At 36.4% G+C, this 15,681-nt stretch overlaps 1 protein-coding gene and 1 long non-coding RNA gene across 3 annotated transcripts in view; one reads left to right on the forward strand and one right to left on the reverse strand.

Annotated features, from left to right (window-relative positions):
- Window positions 1–15,681, reverse strand: part of trpc4b (transient receptor potential cation channel, subfamily C, member 4b) — a 58,905-nt gene that overhangs the window by 18,805 nt on the left and 24,419 nt on the right. The window lies entirely within an intron of this gene.
- LOC310729456 lies at window positions 8,638–10,892 on the forward strand. Of its 2 annotated transcripts, none has more exons than XR_014534566.1 (3): window positions 8,638–9,157; window positions 9,310–10,038; window positions 10,794–10,892. It is a non-coding gene; the product is annotated as an uncharacterized lncRNA (long non-coding RNA). The 2 variants fall into 2 exon arrangements; XR_014534567.1 differs by having other exon boundaries at window positions 8,638–8,711; window positions 8,847–10,038.

Here is a 15,681-nt window from a genome sequence, read left to right on the forward strand (position 1 = left end):
AAGTGTTTTTCTCGTGTTCTGTCGTACAGTCTGACATTATGACAACTGACATCCTACAGTGTGGCATGGGGATCATGTTCGTACAGTCTGACAAGCAACAATTGCAAAGGATATAATCAATAAATTGTCCATATAATCATAAATCTTGCACATGTAAACTTTGGTGGTTCAACAGCAGTTATTTCTTCTGTGTGGTTGTGGTGTGTCAGTTCAGTCCCTTTGTACTGGGAAGTTAAAAGGCTTGATGCTTTAGTACCCCTTCCAGGTGGCAGGTAGGTAAAGAGCGGGTGTGAGGTGTGTATGGTCAGCTGCAATGCTAGTGGCTTTTCGAATGTGCCGTGTGGTGTAAATGATGCAGTATGTACTATAAAGAGTAATTATACACCACAAATTAAGATGAAGATGAAAAAGGAAGAAGGGATGCTGATTTTACTGGAAGCACATTCAATAAAAACGCTCCAGGCCTCGTGTCTATGCCAAATCACATTGTTTCCAGTATACAGCATTACTGCACTCTTGCTTATGTGAGGTTGGTCTGAACCACTGAAAAACGTTCCTTTTAGCACTGAGAACAAAAGACACCAATTGATGTCCCTTTAAATTTTGGGAAAAATATCACCTAAATGTTTAGTCAAGACTTCTGCCTCAATAGGTACGTTCATTGCAACCAAATAGAGATAGTCCCCGTCCTAATAGAGATATGTTGCGATACAATAGAGATGTGTTGTGATATCCATCGTAGCCCAATCGTAGGGTAGAGACATGGCCTATTCTACCCAGTTATATTGAAGAATGGTGATCAGTATAGTAGTATAGTATACTGTAATTGTTGTTCAACGAATTACAGTACATAATTTAGCAAATCAGAGCAATTTGTAGTACCAAAATGTATAAACTTTACACTGAAATCTGGTAACCACTAGCGAGAGTAAGGCATCTCACAATGGGGGAGATGCATATATCCTGGCAGCATCCCAGTGTATCCTACAAAAATGACAATGCCGTGCAAAAGTATTTAAAAGAAAATTTTGTTGTTCAACAAAATCGTAAGTAGAACCATTGTAACTCAGGGACTGCCTGTAATCTGGTATTAACAGGAGTAAAAAAAGTTATGTAAACACCTAAAGCGATCTGTAAACACCTGGAGCGATCTGATTAAACCTGATCCGAATAGAATTTGGTGTTAGTGACCTAAAATCATCTGATTGAAAAATACACCTACACTTGCACGCATGCACTGACACTCCACGCTTGCGTTAACAAATATTTGATTCCGATTGCAATCTTCAGTGTTTGTTAAAACATTTTTGGAATCAGGTGTCAGATTAAATTCATTCGGACTGACGAAAATAGACACGTGAACACACCGAAATGCACATGCCATATTTCTTATTGCTGCTTGGCTCACATCTGTAAAAACAATGGATATCTCATGTGGTAAAATTGTTTTCTTTCTTAAACATGATTGTTCAGGAACAGCATGGCCTGTGCATAATAATGTTAGATAAGCTGAGTGATGAAGTGGTAATGGACGAGTAGGCAGGAGGTCTGTCTGTCTGCTGCAGTCCTTCTCTGATTCATTTTACCCTTCAACCCTGCTGAGCCGCCGCGATCACGGCTGACATTCTGCCGGAGTTGCCTTGCCCTCTCACGTCCACCTTCAAATGACATTTTAAAGGAGTGAGTGCATTAAATGCGCCGCTGAAAAAGAAACCGCGGGGCTTTTTTCCTCCGAAACTAAGCTTAATCTTTTAAAAAATGTCATTCATTTTGGGCGTCTTTATTCCCAATGTTTCCATTGAGATTTGTCTCTAGTCATTAACTGAGCTGCTGCTCGGCCGAGAAGAAGTGAATTGGAGTCTAAGTAAATTACATCGAATGATTCCTCGTTAGACCTGAGCCAGTTGTTCTCTGGGTAATGGGGTCAAAGCTAACACGCTTTTAAGTGTTCTTCATCAGCTCTGATTACTGCTAGATGACGTGGGCCTGGACTCATGGGACCGATTCGGAAATAAACATTTCCTTACGTCATCTCGGCTACTTCCTCAGAGAGAGTACACGGATGTGGGTTTGTGGGGGGTTTTTGGTCTAGAATGTAATTTCATCAAGTGTCTATCAACAAAAGCGAGACTGGTGCACAGTGTAAGGGTTCTTTATTACTGAGTGATGGATTTGAAAGTGTAATAAGGGATACAAAAAATATTCATAATCATAATCTCCTTCTCAGCCAAGAGCTCTTTGAAACCATTAGACAAATCTTTTAAAACCATTGTACTAAACCTTGGGTAATTAATAATTATTTAAACAATAACTTATGGAAATTGGGCTCATTAGAAAAAACCTTTCTTTCCTATGAGAGTTTCTGAATTTAAATAAAATCTTGAACACAAACATTTGATGAAAAATTAAGGAATGAACGAAGGAGGGAACGAATGAGAGCAGCAAGAAAGGACAGAAAGATGGAAGGGCTGATGGATTATTGAATGATGGATGCACTGATGGATGGAGGAATGGTTAAATAGAAGGATGGATGAAAGGGCTGAATATGGGAAACTTTGATACAAGGACCGGCTGGCAGGAAGATGGTTTAGGACAAAAAACACAATTTTATATACAGATGACACATTTTTGTGTGAAACTTGTGGGTTTCATATTGATAACTTGAAAGAAATTATTTATAACTGGAGACAAAAAAATTATCATTGCATTAGAGCAAAAGTAATGGCACTGTATGAACAAAAAATAGTCAGTTTATGTATATAGTAGATGACAGTAGCAATGGCTGAGCCGCAATACTGGAAAATACGACACTCTTTCGTCAGTCTTTTTTTTCCGTGAGCTTTGTATAAATCAGTTAATTTGAACGCTCATAGTCATTTACAGTCAATTCGTATGTATCAACAGTATATATATATACACTGATCAGGCATAGCTTTCTGGCCACTGATTACTCATAACATCATGACCACCTGCCTAATATTGTGTTGGTCATTACCAGCATGAACCTCTTCAGCAATTTGAGCTACAGAAGCTTTTCTGTTTGATCGGACCACACGGGCCAGCCTTCACTCCCCACGTGCATAAATGAGCCTTGTCCATCTATGACCCTGATGCGGGTTTATCACTGTTCCCTTCTTGGACCACTTTTGATAGTTTCAGAGCACTGATCCAGTCGTCTAGACATCTCAATTTGGCGCTTGTTAAACTCGCTCGAATCCTTGGGTTTGCCCATTTCTCCTGTTTCTAACACGTCAACTTTGAGGAGAAAATGTTCACTGGCTGCCTAATATTTCCCACCCACTAACAGGTGCCATGATGAAGAGATAATCAGTGTTGTTCACTTCAACACTCATAATGTTATAATGTTATGTCTTTATGGATTTAAATACAAAGAAATTCATAATTACCAAAATTTCTGTTAATCTCTAAGAATTTCTTTATTTCAACTACAGATATATTAAATATTTAAGATCCCATTTTACTAATTCAAATGTTAATAAATGCGACACAACATCAAAACAAAAATTACATTAAATGCTAACATTATTCCTAAAAGAAAACCAAATTATGTTTACAATTTTTTTTACCACTTTGAAACTACTGATTCTGTTATTTCAGTGAAATAACTTTGTAGTCAGGAAGCAAAAGTCAAGACGCTGCACAATAAATACCAAACACTGAATAGTTGTGTTACATAAATGGTCTTTTTAATCAATTTATCTCTGGTGCATTAACTGAAGCCCCAGTCCACAAGTATATGGATATTTATGAAAAACGTATTATTTCCTTTGTGTTTTGACATTACAAATTTGCAAGCAAATATTATAATAGGTCAATTAAAAACGTTTTTTGAATGCATCCTAAATGGTGTTTACATTTTAGGACTGTCTATAATCATTTACACTATAAGGAGAAAAGTACAGTCAGCCCCTGACCTACAAACGCCCAACTTAACAATTGTATAAGATACAAACATGGCCATGACCACCCAAAAAAAACACAGCATGCATTAGATTTTCTCTTCACTTAAACTAAGACACCCAAACCAGCATGACAATGTTCCTTTACACAAAGCCAGATCTATGAGGATATGCTTTAAATGGTTTGGAGAGGAAGATCTTGAGTGGCCTGCTATAGAGCTCAGACCTCAACCCTACTGAACACCTTTGGGATGAATTGGGATGCTGACTGCACCCCAGGAATCCTCACCTACATCAGTACCTGCCTTTACTAACACCCTTGTGGATGAATGAGCACAAATCTCTACAAGTACACTCCAAGTATAGGTGAACATCAACCCAGGACATATACAGTATACCTTATACACAATTTTGTGTCTCCAACTTTGTGGGAGCAAATTTGGGACAAAATTATTATGGCTGGAAAAGTTTGGTTTTCCAATAATATTGTACATATAGTGTGTTTTGCATCTAGAATTATGGACTACTTTAAGGTTTTGTTTTTTTCCTCTCAACCATAATTAAAAGCACCTTCACAGGAAAAATATACTTACAGCTCTGACAATCCAGTAAAACATCATTACTCTGCTGAATGAACAAACTGCATGCATTAAAATATTTATTGTTTAATTTGGATTTATTGACCAGCCTGCATTCAAACCCGTCTCTTCCTTATACCGTGCACAAATCTACAGAAACATTTATAAAAAGCTTATTTGAACAACACAGATGTGATTTGGTTTACAGTTGTTTGACTCATTCTAAATAAGAGACTATGGTGAATGAATCGATATAAAGTTTTTGAAATGAAAACTGGAAATGTACCAATAAGCATGTGTATAGAATGGTTGTGCAACTTCGGATCTGTCTGATATTGCATGTCACACTGTAGGATTGTGTTCTCATACAAGAATAACATCTTCTGATGCAATTTTGACAATATTCTGACTTAATCAAACATTCATAAGGCTCCAACAAACTAATACAATTTTATAAATAAATAAATACATTTTAAAGAGTGTATTGAAGAAATAATAAAACATCTGATTATAGGCCATATTGATGAATCAGTTGCAGTCTTAAGAAGGACCAGGTCCAGCATAAAACCAATGACATTTACACCAGGTTGTGTGACATGTTATAGGTGTCAAAATTGTCATGATACTGATTGAATCGCAAAGAATGATTTTCTTTTAATCTAATATGAGCCACACAATCTCATTCAAGCTAACTTTATTAGGGCTGCTAATCTCAGAAATCTAATTAACACATGGAGCAGGAGATGGGTTCTAACAAGCCCGATAAAAAAAAGAGTTTGTTTCTCAAGAGAATAACAATTACAATGACAAGATGGGGGCTAAAATAGAGGTTCATAGGTTTACTGTTATCACCAAAAACTAGTGAATGATCAATATTAGATTGTAGATCTAATATTGTAAAGAGAACGTCAGATTTAAATCCTGCATCCTGTCTTAGAAAAGCACATTTCTGTGTTCACTTTGGATATGCTTCCTATTGAAAAATCTTTCTATAGCTAAAGATACATCAACCAGGCATATATTTATGGCCACCAATCAGGCATAACATAATGGCTGCCTGCCTAATATTGTGTTGGTCCCCTTTTGCTGCCAAAACAGTCCTGACCTGTCAAGTATTAATAGCATTACCTTATTTTGCAATTTGAGCTACAGGAGCTCATCTGTTGGATCAGAACACAGGGACCAGCCTTCACTGCCAACGTGCATCAATGAGCTTCAGCTGCCCATCACCCTATTGCCGGTTCACCACTGTTCCTTCAATGGACCCCCTTTGATATATACTGACCACTGCAGACCATTAACACACCACAAGAGCTGCAGTTTTGAAAATGCTCTGACCCAGTCGCCCAGCAATCATAATTTGGAGCTTGGTAAACTCACTTGAATCCTTACACTTGCCCATTTCTCTTGCTTCTAACACATTGACTTTAAGGACAAAATGTTCACCTTGTCCTCTACATCTGCCTCTTTTAAAACATCTACCTGCATATCTTCCATCACCACATTAATAAACCGACAGAGGCACTCAAATGTTGGGTTGAAATGACTTGGTACTGTACAATGTTGTTGTTCATTTTCACAAAAAGCCACCAGCTGTAAAACCGAAGCATTGTTGATCCATTACAATGGTTCACATTGAATATGAAAGCTTTTTTTAAATAGAGGCTCCTTTCATACAAATTATTGCTGACCTGGTGATATTTAGCAACACAATAAAAACTCAAACTCAAGCATTACACTGAATTTATTACCAGTAAGGTTGTTCTTAAGCATGAAACAAACTGTTTAATGCTGCACAAGCTTCTTTGAGGTTCCATAATCGTGTCTAACACTAAAGCAGTAAAGCCCTATTCACACTTGAGATTAGTAAACATAAACATGGCTGATCTTAACATAAGGTCAGTTGTAAAAAGGCTCGGATGTGCTTCATAAATGCATTGCGGTCCAATCATTCAAACCGCCAACCAGAGTTATATTCAATTCAATTCAATACATTTTTATTTGTATAGCACTTTTAACAATAGGAATTGTTTAAAAGCAGCTTTAAAGAGATAAAGCAGATATAAAGTTGTATAAAAGAGTGTATAAATTTAGTGCCTATAAATTTGTTCCTTATAATTATAATTTGTCCCTAATGAGCAACAAAATGGTGACTGTGTCAAGGAAAAATTCCCTAGGATGGCATTAGAAAAAAAACTTTGAGAGGAGCCAGACTTATAAGGACACCCATCTTCTTCTTGGTGGCACCAACTTACCATTCATTACTTTCCAACACTGTTGAAGTGTGCAGTGATAGATTTTTGTGACTACTAACATTTGTAGTGTGAAAGCAAAATCACCTTAGTGCCTTCCAGACAACAACAAGTGCCACCTAATCCATGTCTTCATTGCCCAGAATGAAAAATACATCATTATTGCTAGATTGGTGTAAGCAGGTATAACAACCCCACATTTCAGTCGTCTACTTGTGATTGGATCAATAATGGTGGATTACTCCTAGGTGTGAACAGGGTTTAAGTCACTCCAAATAACATACCTACATAACTACAAAAGATCTTGCCAGAACATGCACAGGAAAAATGGCAGAGTAATTTTTCCAGAGACAATATTCTTTTCCTCAAAAATAGTTGTTTTTGCTCTATATTTTGAGTGTACAGAGTGAAATATGTCAGTAGAGTGAGAGCAAAATTACAGAGTAACAACTGTGACTCCTCCCCATTATCTCCTCACAAAGTTGAATTAATTTGCGGTACTCTACACGTTCATCCAGCGGTGCAGCTTGTGCAATCAGAAGAGAAGGCGCACTAGATGTAAGTGACTACATTTTTAAGTCTAATTATTTATTTTAGTTTTGAGCCTCTGTTTTGAGCTCATATCAATATCCGGATCGATTGAGAACCTTGCTTAATTTAGAAGCAAATAGTTAATATATAGATTACAAATGTAACGAACGTTAAATGACACCACTGAAATTGCCAACTGTTTATTACATGTTTGAAAGCTAAATTATTGTGGCGAGGATCAAGTTGTGCACCACATGTACTTGACTCGGCAAAGAGTTAAACTGAAACCTTGACTGGATTGCTGGAGGCCATTTTGATGTGCATTAGCCCTATTCAGACTCAAATTTCTCACGGTAATGTAAGGTATTATCAATATTTACAGGGGCTATTTGTTATTTTTTTTGGCGTCTGAATCCAGAATGTTGTACCCTTTCATTCACAAGCTCGTTGTTGGGCTTTTGATCATTAATTAAAGACTATTTTTGCGAGTGTTGGGGCGCTCACACTGAATTTGCATACTCCTCAGCACATGTGCGATTGCGCCATTATTGTGGAACACCGTGCAATGACCTTGCTCTTTTTTATATAGACACTTTTATTCGTACAAAACCTGCTCCTAAATCGTCAATAAAAACGCCATCTGAATGCACTGAGGTGCCATTTGGATTATATTTTCAAACATCCATAAGAAAAATGGTCTGAATTCGGCTAGCATTCATGCTAGCACCATGCATAAACTGTTGAACAGTTATTACAAATTAAAAACACACCAGTGAAGAAAAAAGAATTCATGTTGAATGTCATCTTCATCTGACAGTGAGTAATATTGCCTTGTGTTCATCTTTTTGTTTCCTTCAGGATGCAAACCAACAACGTTGTCAGAGTGAAGTTCAAAGATAGTAAAAAATATATTTTTTCTTCAAAACCTTTTACGTTTCAAACGTTTTTGGAATGTGGTAAGAGAAGAAACGTTAACATTGTTAATATCATTATTACGTTTCCTTCTAAACATTTTAATAGTATTAAACTAAGTTTACAGTTGTATCTTATGGGGTATAAAAATAACTCTAACTTCCTTTGGCATTGCTGGTTTTTGTTGTAAAAGTGTAAAAGTCTTTGATGACTCTAAGACAGAGGTTGATGAGGAAGCATTTGAAAACCTGCTGACACGACCAGACCTTGGTGTCCTAGAAATTTTGATCCTAGGCAAAGAATGTTTTGATGGTAAAATGTTTTACATGCTTATACATTTTTGTGTTTATTTTCAGCAATTTTTGCATAGACTAATATGTCTATTGTACTAATTCTCAATAGCTGTATACCATGATATAAATATAGTATGAACAGTTACACATCAGAGTCTGATGACACAGCAATTTTGATTAGAAGTCCTCCTAAAAAAAAATCAAGCAGAGGAACATCTTGCTCAAGTAAGGATCACCAATCTTGTCTCTGAATTACATCTATATGGAACTACTTAAAAATTAAAGATATTTGGAACTATATACAGTTGCCAGTTGTTATTTTATCATCTTTGCTCAATATTATATCATCCCCTCTTTCAGATGATCGAAGATATCCTAAAGACCAGCCCTGGAGGTGAAAAGATTGCAAGTGAATACCCTCGCACTAATGTCTGTCAGATAGCCGACGACGTGCCATGGTGAAAATCTTGGTAGCACATTTGACAAATGAACATGGGTAGGTGGTTTATACAGTACCTTGTAAATTAATGTTTCTGATGTTATGGGTTGTAATTGGTTTCTGTTTGTGTGTGTGTAGAACAAGGCCTTCGCAACACTTAAAGGAACAATATGCAAAGGGAATCATCTCTATCTTCCCAAATTTGGCTGACCCCAGGAGCAAACTTGGCTATGTTAGTAGCTGTTGCCTCTCAATCTATTTGATTTACAGAAGGAGGATTTACTGCATCTTGCAAAATAAATATTATTTACAGTATAATTGATTGGTATTTATTTTCGTAGTCTAGTAATGTATAACCTTTAGGTCTGTTTGGTATGGTCATAGGAGCATTATTACAATGCAGAAGATGGAAGTGGATTTTTGGCATGGAGAATTAAAACTCTGCAAAAAGAAGCATCGGAGGGTCGGAAGAAACGCCCATGGCAACCACAAACAGGTGAAAGATTTGATGTTTAATCAGTGCTTGGCTGCAAGGCTTGACTAACATTTTATTTATTTATTTTTTAAATGAATATGCAACGTTTGCATTATTGAATTATTTTACTCAGCTTAACATTTGTGTCTTTTATTTGAAGTATTAATTTGTTCTATAGTGAGAATGAGGTCATATGTTATAGTATCGCTACAAAATATAATTGCTTTTCTTTTTATATGTGAACATGTTTCTCATATTTTCTAACGGTTGGCAAATTTAAATGTCATTCTGGGGTATATATGAATGTTTTCCATGTTATTTTTTGTCATTTATCTTCTTTGGTGTTAACGTGTTGTGCTCTAAAAATAAAAAGAATTACAAATGTGGTTTTCATATTGTCCTAAACAATTTTAAGAGGGCCAACTGCTAAAAGGTATCCCCGCAAAGGAGATAGTTTGTAAAACGATGAATTTCAGTGTCAGGAAGCAATTGCCCTGATGAAGCATACAGCTGACGAGGCAGTGGTAAAGGAAAAGATGAGGTTAACGCTGGCCTATCGCCAGAAGCTGCTTCACGACCCTAAAGAGTCAACTGATATTCTATCAATTTTCCCACAATTCCAGGATATACCAGGCTTGGTATGTAAGAAATTATAAAGATAAAATCAATTTCTATTGTTCTGCCGTAACACACTTGTTCGGTAAACAAACTTAGTTCCTACTGTGGTACTGACTTTTATTATCTTTGGCAGACTGATCAAGACTTTAGACTTTTATTTGGTGATGCAACCTCTGCAAAGTTGGAGAAGTGGTGCACCAACATAAAACCAAAGGTTATTGCCCAGAGCCGTGGCCTCACACAGACTTGTGAGCTCCAAGACCTCATCCAAAATGCTAAAGCCAATGAAGTTGAAGCTATAGCTTAAGTTAACTAAGATGCGATTAAGCATTCATGGCAAAAGTTTTACATGTGGTCACAACTTTACCCATTAGACATGAATGTTTCATTCCAACTTGTAATGGGTAAACTTTATGAAAATCACTTGTTGCTCTAACATTTCTACCCTGATCTACCATTTTATGCACAAGGGCCACATACAGGAGTTGCAGATTTACAATCTGAAATAGTTTTTATTTGGAGCTCTGAATAACAAAAGCATGGTTTATGTCTTACTGGCATACTGTCAGCATACTGTATGACATCGTACACCTGTAGTCAAGACTGTTCATAATTAGTCAATACTGTAATACTAGTTAATGTATTTATACAGGCTCATCTTCCAAGTAATGTTAAGTCAAGTGAAACTAAGTAGGATAGTATGTTCAACACCTTCTAGCTAAAAACCAAAATTACAGGCCTTTAAAAGAAATCACTTTGTTTTCCATGTCTCCAGGTTGGGACAGCGACATGGCATCAATTCTGATTCTGGTTCACCTTTTGCCACCTTCAAGTCAAGGCCGCAAAAGACCGGGAAATACATCTCAGCTATACAAGCATGTGATAGTCTTGTGAAATTCATCAAGGTGAATAAAGCAGATCGATTGACACTTTTTATACTGTTCCTTTACTGTGTAACCTTGAACTTGCTTATTTCTCAGACAGGTCCTTGAAGATCATCTGTCCTCCAAATTCTTTTATTCTTTTCTACTTCACACAAACTTAGTAACAATCTATTGAAATCTCTTGGAAGTATGTACAGAAACTTCAGTGGAAGACATCAATGCATCTTTATTCATGATGCATATTGACATTAACAGTTGGGCCACGTTGGCTCGAATATGTTTTCATTCTTTCACAGACTGGTACCAGTATCCAAGAGCACCTGGACGGAATTGGAGAAAGTCTCCAGCCGTATTTACTTGCTGTCGGACCAAAGAAAAGTAGGATCCAGAGTTGGTTTATTATAATTGACCAACATGCTCTACCATGCAAGGCCTCTAATTCACTGGCCTGTGTTTTTCAAGCTCACTTTGTCTTTGGCACCTCATACTGTCAGCAATTGACCAATGTGTATAGCTTTCTGCAAACCACTGTTTATGATCTAGATGTTGAAGTCACCAAGGTGAATCCCAGAGTGGCTGAGTTGAGAGTTAGAATGCTCCAGTAACCAGATGATTTGTTATATTTGTAAAAGGGGGCATGCCGATGCCAATTCCCTTATAAGGCACTATAAGTTAGTCCATGGCCTTTGTTCAGGGAAAAGACTTATGTTAAAATATGCTCAAAGAGGTTGTTCACATGTTTACCATAGTTTTTCTGGATTACGAAAGCATCTCAGCAAATGTTGTGCAATTGACAGTTCATGCCTCGATTTTGGTGAAAGCTCATCCACTGCCAACTCCATTTTATTAGGGAATGTAGGTGATTTACCAAACACAAATTCAAACTGTGAGTCTGTACCCCTAAAAACAAATATAGTAGACAGTTGTGCAACAGTGGTAGCTGAACTTAAAGTTGCTGGTGTCGCAGAGACAATTATTAACTATGTTGTTAGTGCTTTAGAAGAAGTGATTGGAGACATTCATAGTGAAACTCAAGAATCTGTGAAACTCAAGAATCTGTGAAAAACAGCTTATCTTTAGAGGAGCCCATAAAAAGTATTGTTGAGTCACAAATTGACCAGTGTTTTAATAAAATGCTAAATACTTTTGTGGCAATGAACACTGAGAGCAAGAGAATGCATTACTTTTCAGAGAAATGGGGAAAAATAGATCCTGTTTAATTTGTTCTCGGAACAAGATTTGCTACAAGGTAGAACAGAACAACTGGAACCTTTGCCCAAACCATTGTTAAGGATAAATATGTAGACCAATTCTAGAGACGTTACAGTCTATTTATAAGCACCCTAAAATTAAAGATATGATGGCGAGAGACTCACAACAAAAACCAGATTTATGCCATACACGATGGAGAGTTCTTTAAGAATTATGAACTCTTCTCAAAACAAAGGCATGCAGTTCAGATCCAACTTTTTTTTGGATGAATTTTAATGTGTAAACCCCCTTGGATCAAAACGAGGAATACATAAGTTAGGAGCTATCTATTTTACCCTTAGAAATATTTCTCCTAAATACAACTCCAGTTTACTAAATATCCATTTAGTCACTTTATTTCATGCACAAGATATCAAAATACACGGGTTTGATAAAATACTAGAGCCGCTTGTCCATGATACCTCAACATTGGAAACCAATGGAATTCAGATTCCTTTATTTGATCATACAGTTTATGGAACCATTGTCCAAGTTACTGGTGACAACCTTGGTGTCATTCCATATTTGGTTTTGTGGAATCGTTTAGTGCTAGGTACTGTTGCCACTTTTGCCTACTAGAGAAAGAGGACTTTCAGACAGTGTTCAGTGAAGATAGTCCAAGGATGCCAATGCGAACTAAAGAACTTCATGCAGAACACTGCCAGAAAATGCAGAGCAATCCCAGTCTTCCTTATGTAATGGGAGTAAAAAAGTCTTGCCTTTTAAATTCTTTGCAATATTTTCACACCACTGCAAATTTTTCAGTTGATATTATGCACAATATGAGATGAAATTACTCATTCAGCACCTGATTGGCAATTACACCACATCAGCAGAAGTGCACAGAATAATTCAGAGTTTTAACTATGGCTTTATGGAAAAAAACAACAAACCTCCTGGTGTAGAATTAAGAGAGGGTTCCAATGACTTGGGCTAAAATGCCACTCAGAGTTGGTGTTTACTTCGTTATCTGCCCATTATTTTTGCAGATATTGTGTGTCCTAATAATCAGCACTGGTATTTGTTAATTTTATTCTTTCAGATAGTCAGTATAGTGTTTTCTTCATTTATATCCCCTGGTATTACCATTTATTTGAAACACCTGATTGCAGAGCACCACAGTTTGTTTAAGCATTTGTTCCCTGAAGAAATAGTTGCCAAAGCATCATTTTATTGTGCATTACCCTAGTTGTATGCAGAAAATTGGACCACTGCTACATTGTTGGTGCATGCGTTATAAAGCAAAGCATAACATTTTTATAAAGCAGCTGAAAAGCTTTAAAAACATAACGAAAACATTAGCAAAGAAACACCAGTGCCAAATGGCTTACATTTGGCAAACATATGATCCAAATCACTTGAAATTAGGTCCTGGGAAAATGGTCCCTTTGAATAAAATGAAAGTTGGCACTGAGATGGCTGAGAAACTTATTGTGCCCATGTGGACTAAGGTCCTAAATGTGAAATGGGTCAAGTACTGTGGAAATATATATGGGTCAGGGTTAGCAGTTTGTGTTCCGGTTCAAAATGACAAGCCTGTATTTCATGTAATCCAGAATATTGTTGTCAAAGATAAACATGTCCTTTTAATAACAACTGCACTGAAAACTGTTTGTTTAGCTGAACATATTCATGCTTACAATGTTGCACATACCATAGAAGCACCTTGTGTTTTGGATGTTAAGGATATCTTGCACCACAAACTGTTTGACATTCTGATGTCTTATGGTTGTGATTCTGATTTGTTTATTGTACTATATAGTTACATGTAATTCGTCCTGTTTGTCATATCAGAATCATTATGTTTTTATTATTTTTATTTTTTCAAAGTAAGCTTAAAAAATTAAATTTGTGAGACATGAGTATATAGTTTGTTCATTTTTCTTTTAAGACTAAAAAGCAGGTTTTTCATTTAGGTCCTTTTAATGGGTAAACATGAATGGTGTAATTCAGAAGAATAATTTGAATACAGTAAGTTATTCAGAGGTCACTTAGAATTGAGGATAAACAACTCTGGAAGGGAAGGAAATTGTTGCAGAGTAAAGTCAAAGTACCTCTGAATAGAGTTAAAAAGTAGCAGAGCCAATTTCAAGTAGCTCAGAACTGTGTAAAATAGTACAAGAGTTAATTTGAAAACACACTAAATGGAGTCAAATATCACTTGAAAGAGTAAAATATTAACACTACATGGAGCATAATTGACTCTGGAAAAATGACTCTATCAAAAGAGTAAATTTTACTCTTATGTTATATGGAATAGAGTAAAATTTTCTTCGAATTGAGTCAATTTTACTCTGGCAAATTTACTGTGTGGTTAAGGAAACATTTTAAATGTTTTATATATATGTGTCTGTCAACTTATAGTCTTTTATGTTTTTTGAAAGACAGGTGCATGTTCATTTTGTTTCTATGCAACAAACTAGGTTATGTAAAGATCTAAGATTTATTTTGACCAAACAAATGCCTGTGTACAGATGTTCCACTATATTTTTGTAAAAAAAAAAATCCTCCCTTTACATGAATAACAGCTTTAAACACTCTTGGCATCTGCACAGTTTGTTTCTCCAAACATTCAGTTGAAATACTTTGCCATGCATTTTGTAAAACTTGCCAAAGGTCTTATTTACCAGTTGGCGATTTCTTTTTGACCTTCATTTAGTTCATCCCAGAGAAGTTTAATAAGATTTTGGTGTGGTGACTGGGCAGACCATTCCATTATAGAGAACACTCCAGCTAAATGTTTGCTCCCTCATGCTTACAGAGCTTGGATGTATGCTTTGGGTCATTCTTTTGTTGTATGGTGAAGTTGGCTCCAATTAGCCACAGTACAGCCAGAATTGCATATTGTTGAAGTATGGAATGGTAGCCATGTTGGTTTAGTATTCCTTTCACCTGGAATAGGTCTCCAACCTTCCCTGCTACAAAACAACCCCAAACCATTAAGCTTCCACCTCCATGTTTACTAAGATCTTCTGTCCTGAACTTTTTTGTATGTTTTACAGTGCATACATTTTTCTGTTACAGCCAGAAATGTCAAAATTGCATCCATTTGTCCACAGATCTTTTTTTTCAGTTATTCACTGTTAAATTATTGTGTGTTTTTTCCTTTTGCCTTGTTTTTTCCATTGATAAATCTTACAGAGCTTCAACGTACAGTTCAGCTCAATGTCTTCTTGTAGGATGAAGTAGATTCCAATTAGCCAATGAATCTATCATAACACACTTGACAACACTACAGTAAACAGCTGAACTTGTAGTTCCTCAAATAGCTTTACTCATTCTACTGCTAAGGACACACACAATCTGATCCATTTCTATTTCCAGCTTGTTTAACTTTAGCACCGGAATTACATGAGATACATCCATGTTTGTTGACATTTTTTGGGTTGCCATTTTAAAGTATGCAGTGCCTTGCATGAGTATTGCATAAGTATTCACCCCTGGGGCAATACTAGGTTGGAGCTATTTGGGTTGCAGTAGCAGTTGGGATTTGTCTCAATCAGCTTTGCATACTGTATCTGGATGCTG

The sequence above is a fragment of the Silurus aristotelis genome (genome assembly GCF_946808225.1).
Source record: "Silurus aristotelis genome assembly, chromosome: 8".
Taxonomy (NCBI): domain Eukaryota; kingdom Metazoa; phylum Chordata; class Actinopteri; order Siluriformes; family Siluridae; genus Silurus; species Silurus aristotelis.